Source organism: Mustela erminea, chromosome 8 (genome assembly GCF_009829155.1).
Source record: "Mustela erminea isolate mMusErm1 chromosome 8, mMusErm1.Pri, whole genome shotgun sequence".
Classification (NCBI taxonomy): domain Eukaryota; kingdom Metazoa; phylum Chordata; class Mammalia; order Carnivora; family Mustelidae; genus Mustela; species Mustela erminea.
Genome location: NC_045621.1, coordinates 28,186,241 through 28,193,415, shown reverse-complemented (window position 1 = coordinate 28,193,415; position 7,175 = coordinate 28,186,241).

Sequence of the window (7,175 nt, the reverse complement as noted above, 5' to 3'; positions counted from 1 at the left end):
TGCGCGTGGCTGGCATGAGTGGCTAGGGAAGGCAGGGGAGCCTGGACCCTTCCTCCTCCCAGCGCAGATGAGGAGGCTCAGCAGTCCTCCCTTATTCCCTGGGAAAAAGGCTCCTAGGGCAGGTCTTAGGGAGGAAGGGCCAGGGATTCACACCTGTGACCCCTCCGAGATGGAAGGGACCCTGGCGCTGGTACAGGTCTCCTTCACTCGGCGTGCCACTTACTCAGAGGGTGCATGGGTGCTCTTCTTGCCCACCCCCTTCCAGGGCACTGACTCCACCTGGCGTCTTTATTAGCTGCCATAAATCAGTGCCTTTGGACTCTGCCACTTTCTCCCAGAAGCCAAGGCTTCCATTTCCAAGCCCCAATCCTTACTGATGACCGGAAACCAGGGCAGTCTTTTGGGGGTGGGTCTTTTCTCTGAAGTCCACAAAAGCCGACAAATCAGCACCTTGAGCAGCAGCCCCCAACCCTCACCTGTGCAGAAATCCTCCTGTCCCCTCCAAACGCTGGGGCTCTGGAGGGCAGGGATGGAGTGGGTGGGGTGAGGGCAGCGTCTCCTCCAGACCGCAGATTCCCCAGAGTTCTGGAGGCCAAGTGCAGGTGTGTGTGCACGCTCACCAACAGTCTGCAAAGAGGAGAAAACACGCGGCAGGTGCTACTTTGCTTTTAAAAGAACATCTTTCTTGCATGAAAAGAAGTCTAGGGACGCCTGGGTGGCTCCGTGGGGCAAGCATCTGCCTTTAATTCAGGTCATGATCCCGGGGTCCTAAGATGGAGCCCTGCATGGGTCTCCCTGCTCAATGGGAGTCTGTTTTGCCCTCTCCCTCTGCCCCTCCCCTTGCTCTTGCTCTTTCTGTCTCTCTCTGAAATAAATAAATAAATAAATAAATAAATAAAATCATTTTAAAAAGGAGTCTATATTCATTCAATTATGCAGACAGGCAAAAAGGAAAGGAAAAACTCATTGACAAGTTCACTACAGAGGTAATCTACAAATAAATCGGTGATTTATTGTGGTGTATCTCTTTCAAGTGATTTATTTTTGAGGATTTCTTTCAAGTACATATGCTGTGAGTATGTACACTATGTATCTAATATCTATTTTTCTACCTATCCTTTTTATGGTGACATGTTATATGTTACTTCCCGACGGCATTTTAATTGTCTCACGATAACCCATTAGACAGAGAGCATAGTTTATATAACCAATAGTTCATTATCGGACTTCCAAATTATATCGGTTTGTTTGATACTACAAAGAATGTCGTGGTATTTTTATTGCTGAATCTTTTTTCTTATTTTCTGGATTTTATTTACCTACTTGAGAGAGAGAGTGAGCACAGGCAGAGGGGAGGGGCAGTGGGAGAGGGAGAAGCCTGCTCCTCGCTGAGCAGGGAGCCCAAGGTCACGATCCAGGACCCTGGGACCATGACCTGAGCTAAAGGCAAATGCTTAACCAACTGAGGCAGCCAGGCACCCCTTTACTGCTAAATCCTTGCCATTAGCTTGCATCCCTTCTTACTTCTTTGGGATGAACTCTTAAAATTGGAATTGTTGGATCAAGGACATCAACAGGCAAATCGGTCTCTGAAAAAGTCACATTAACTTCTTGTATGACCCGCAGCCCAGAAGACTGCCTGTTTCTCGACATCCTCCCCAGCACCGGGCTCCAGATTTTAAGAAAATCTCTGTCAGTCTGACTGCCAAAAAGAAAAAAGTCATTGTATTTGTTGATTTATGCTATTTGATTACCAGTGGAACAGACCATTTTAAGATGTATATATTTTGGCTACTTTGTGAGTTTTTAATTAATTTGTTGCATTGTTTATATGTTTAATGTATTAAGGTTGGTAATCTGCCTGTCGTTTATGCTGTACTTTTCTCCAGTTTGCTTCTTGCCTTTTTTTTTTAAAGAAAGATATTTTTTTCCCCAAAGACTTTACTTATTTATTTGATAGAGAGAGACAGAGCAAGAGAGGGAACACAGCAGAGGAATAGGAGACAGAGGAGCAGGCTTCCTATTGAGCAGGAAGCTCAATGTGGGGCTCAATCTCAGGACCCTGGGATCATGACCTGAGCCAAAGGCAGACGCTTAACCCACTGAGCCACCCAGGCACCCCTTGCTTCTTGCCTTTTTAATTTAGCCTCAAGATTGTTTGAGAGAACATATGTTTTGTGTGTTTGTTTTTAATTTTTAATTCCAGTGTAGTTCACGTACAGTGTTATATCAGGTTCAGATGTATAAAGCAATTTAACACTTTCATACATGACCCAGTGCTCAACACATCACTTGAACACGCGCGCTCCTTCAACCCCATCACCTGTTCCCCCACCCCCCCCAACCAACCAGCAGTGTGTTCTCTAGAGTTAAGAGTCTGTTTCTTAAAAATAAAAAATTAAAAAAAAAAAAAGAGTCTGTCTCTTGGCTTGCCCCTTTTATTCCCTCCCCTTTATTTGTTTCTTTTGCTTCTTAAATTTCACATATGAGTCGCAGGCTAGTGGTCTTTCTCTGACTCACTTATTTCGTATTTATATTCGCCAGTTCCATCCATGTTGTTGCAAATGGCAAGATTTCATTTTTTTATGGGTGATCAATATTCCATTGATATATAGAGATATATCCAATACAGAGATATACATATCTATCAGTGGACACTTAGGTTGCTTCCACAATTTGGCTTTTGTAAATAATGCTGCCATGAACATAGGGATCCCTTTAATGGAGTGTTTTTGTATTCTTTGGGTAAGTACACAGCAGTGTGATTATTGGGTCACAGGGTAGTTCAGTTTGGAATTTTTTGAGGAACCACAATACCATCTTCCACAAAGTGCCTGCACCATTTGGCATCCCCCCAACAGTGCAGGACTGTTCCTTCTGGGGGAGAATAGGGTTTAAGAAATCATTCCCCAGGGGCGCCGGGGTGGCTCAGTGGGTTAAAGCCTCTGCCTTCGGCTCAGGTCATATCTCAGGGTCCTGGGATCGAGCCCCACATCGGGCTCTCTGCTTGGCGGGGAGCCTGCTTTCCCCTCTCTCTCTCTGCCTGCCTCTCTGCCTACTTGTGATCTCTCTCTCTCTGTGTCAAATAAATAAATAAAATCTTTTAAAAAATCATTCCCCATTTCTTTCTTACGGTAAATGTTGAATATATAGAAAAGTGTAAATAATAGCGCAACAGGATAATACTCAACACTCAAGGATTCCAGAGTTAATGGGAGTCAGTATTTTTGGAAGTAATTTGCAGATATCATGATGCTTGAACCCAAAATGTTTATCACATGTTATCCTAAGAATGAGGGCATTCTCTGTAACTATGATGTGATTTTCACACCTGAGAATGCTCACAGTGATTTCTAACATTATCTTCTAGCCATCCTATAGTTAAAATGTTGCCATTGGTCCCACAAGGACTCTAACCACTGGTTTTATTGACTCATGATCAAATTAAGATCCTGCATTTCCTTTGAGAAGGACGTCCTCTCAGTATTTTGTAAATCTAGAACAGTTCTCCTCTTTTTTCCTGATGTTGACTTACCCCAGTCAAGGACACATGTCTCATCGTGTGTTCACATTGGGAATTTGTCTGAGTCTTTCTTTGTGTATTTTTTTTTTAAGATTTTATTTATTTATTTGACAGGCGGGTAGGGGGTGGGAAGCAGGCTCCCTGCTGAGCAGAGAGCCCGATGGGGAACTCGATCCCAGGAACCCGAGATCATGACCTGAGCTGAAGGCAGAGTCTTAACCCACTGAGCCACCCAGGCGCCCCTCTTTCCTTGTGTATTATTTAATTTGTTCCTCTTCCCCCAGTATTTCCCACAATCCGAAAGTACATCTTAAGTCTTGATTAGGTTCTGTAAAGGCACATTCTTCCCTTTGTAATTAGGAGTCATCTTGGGGTGACGGTTTGACACCAGAAGCACGAAAGTCTTAAATTCCTTACTTACCACTTTTTACTTCTTTTTTTTTTTTTTTAAGATTTTATTTGTTTATTTGACAGAGATCACAAGTAGGCAGAGAGGCGGGCAAGGGGGGTGGGGAAGCAGGCCCCCTGCTGAGCAGAGCTTGATCCCAGGACCCTGAGATCATGACCTGAGCCAAAGGCAGAGGCCTAACCCACTGAGCCACCCAGGCACCCCAACTTCTTCTTTTATAATATTCCTTCTGTAATTGCTTTTTCAACACCTGATTTCCTCACCACATCTGTTAGAGCCCACTGCCAAACCCTAGTGCCGGGTACCTGGTAGGCGTTGCCAAGAATGTTGGAAGGAAAGAAATGGAATCTATGATTTCTATCTTTGATATTATATTTAGGAAGCTGTGTTATATATTTTCAACTTATTTTTATTTTTAAAAATTAATGAACATGCCTGGTTTAAATAATTCAAATTAGATGTATAATAAAATGTGTTCCTTCAGTGGTAGATGAATCCCACCCAGTCCCCCGCCCAGTTCCCAGAGTTGGGAACTGTTCTCATTTCTTGTGTCCCCGATGGGAGGATAAGCAAGTATATATTTGTGTCTGTTTCTGTGCTCCTCCTTTATGGAAATTCACCATCGCCATTGTTAGGACTCTTGCTTTGTTTCATTTGCCAGTCATCTGTCCCGGGGATCATTCTGTAGCTGCTCAAATAGTTCCAACTCACTGTTTTTCAAGACTAGGTGGTACTCTTTGCTATAGATACAGCAATATTTATTTAACCAGTCCCTTACTGACGGGCACTCAGGTTAATGTCAAGCGTTTTGCTATCACAAACAAGGATGCAATTAACATCCTTATGCATACAAGTCTATACTACATACATTTTATACACAGCACAAATTCCTAAAAGTGGAATTTCTGGCAAAAAGGCATCTGCAGGGCACTTGGGTGGCTCAGTTGGCTGAGTGATGGTCTTCGGCTTAGGTCATGATCCCAGAGTTCCCAGATCGAGTCCCGCATCGAGATCTCTCTCTCTCAAATAAATAAGTAAATCTTAAAAAAAAAAAAAGTATCTGCATTTAATAAATAATTTTTTAGGGGCACCTGCGTGGCTCAGTCATTAAGCGTCTGCCTTTGGCTCAGGTCATGATCCCAGGGTCCTGGGATCAAACCCCGCATTGGGCTCTCTGCTCAGCGAGAAGCCTGCTTCTTCCTCTCCAACTCCCTCTGCTGTGTTCCCTCTCTCGCTCTGTCTCTGTCAAATAAATAAATAAAATCTTTATTTAAAAAAAAGTAAGTTTGATCACTAATATCAAATTGCTCTCCAAAGAGGTTGTACCAGCTCTTAGCCCTGCCAGCTGCGTTTTATCGGGTGCCCGCTCCCCTGCACCCTTGACTCCTGTGTGTGTAACAAGCGAATAGTGAATATCTGCCCATACCAGGCTCCCGTTAGATACATTCTCACCGCTGACATCTCCAAAACCTTCCTCCCTCCCAGCCATCCCCGCCCCCAGCCCCCAAGCCAAGCAGCCACAGCTTCCGGCCGAGTTTATCTAGTCTCTCACCACCATCCCTTCTATCCTCTTCTTCACTTTGCCCCTGGCTCAGCCCAGGCTTCCGCCCTCCATGTTTGAGACCATGACTGTGGTCTCCCCACATGGTCTCATGTCACTGGACCCCCTGGTTGAACTTCCAAAGCTCAGCTGCTGCCTTTGAGCACCGCCCCACCTAGTCAGTGTTCCTCAATGGCACCCACTGCCCATAAGAAGGCCACACTCCCTTGGACTGCCTAAGGATCTGCACGATCCAGCCTCTCCTCCTGTCTCCAGCACCATTTCCCATCCTTTCTCCCTTGTGTGACGTTCCAAAATTCTCATTTTCCACACTTCCTGGCAGTTCCCTGACATCCCACTTCCTTCCTGATGCCACTCCTTGCTTGGGCCACCTTTACCTGAATTGCTCCTCCTTCCCAAACTCCTCTGAGCCACAAGGCAGCAGGAAGCATGTCCAAAGCTTCCAGGCCATCCCAGCTGGGCTGAGGTGCCCCCTGTGCTGCCTACCTTCCGTATTCTTGCTCTCTCTCTCTCTCGGCTTTGATTGCATTTCAAGTTTTATTCATTTATGTATTTATTTAAAAATATTTCATTTATTGGTGCGCCTGGATGGCTCAGTGGGTTAAAGTCTCTGCCTTTGGCTCAGGTCATGGTCCCAGGGTCCTGGGATCGAGCCCCACATCGGGTTCTCTGCTCAGCAGGGAGCCTGCTTCCTCCTCTCTCTCTGCCTGCCTCTCTGCCTACTTGTGATCTCTCTCTCTGTCAAATAAATAAATAATCTTTTAAAAAATTGTATTTATTTATTTGAGAGAGCACATAAGTGCAGGAGAAGAGGGAAAGGCAGAAGTAGACGCCCCGCTGAGCAGGGAGCCAGACAGAGGGCTCAGGGCCCCATCCCAGGACCTGGAGATCATGACCCTGAGCAGAAGGCAGCCGCTTAATCATCTGAGGCACCCAGGCCCTCCGCATTTCAGGTTTTAGTCTGCTCAGGTGTCTTTCTCAGAACTGGGGTGTGGGTTCCTCGAAAGCAGAGGGATGGCCCAATTGTGGGGTGTCCCTAGGTCCTGGCATCGTGCCCAGCTCATAGTGAATGCAGATACCTGTGGTTAAGTTGAACTCCACGTGGGTGAACGCTGTGTGGGTGGTGGTGGGGAGAGACTGCCTGTGATCTCATTCAGAGCTGGGAACCCTGGGCGACTCCCTGGCATGTCAGGGCCCCTCGGATGCAAATCTTGGGGGTAACCAGTGTTTACTGGGAGAGCAGGAAATGCAGCAGTACTGAGGGGAGGAGGAAGGCAGAGGAAGAGAGGGCTGGATATTTGTCCTGCCCCAGCGGACTCCAGCTCAGTGTGGGGCAGTTGGGAGCTGTGGGCTTCTCTTTCCACATCGGTGCTTTCCAGAGCTGTCACACGCTGAGGTCGTCCCCCAACCCCCGACTTGGGGGACGGACCAGCATCTGCGGCGCGAGGAGGCCGACTTGAGGCTGGATTCACAAGGTATGGGGATGAGGGGGTGTGTGGGAGCAGGGTAGGCAGAGCTGGGGGAACAGAGACCGACTCAGGAAAGGCAGGTCTCCCTTCCTTCCAGTGTGTTTGTGTGTATTGGGGGAAAGACTGCCCCACCCCCGGGAGATAGGTAAACGATGATGGCCCCCATCTTTCCAGCCCCCTCCCCCCGGGTTGGGGGAAGGGCAGGCTGGAGTC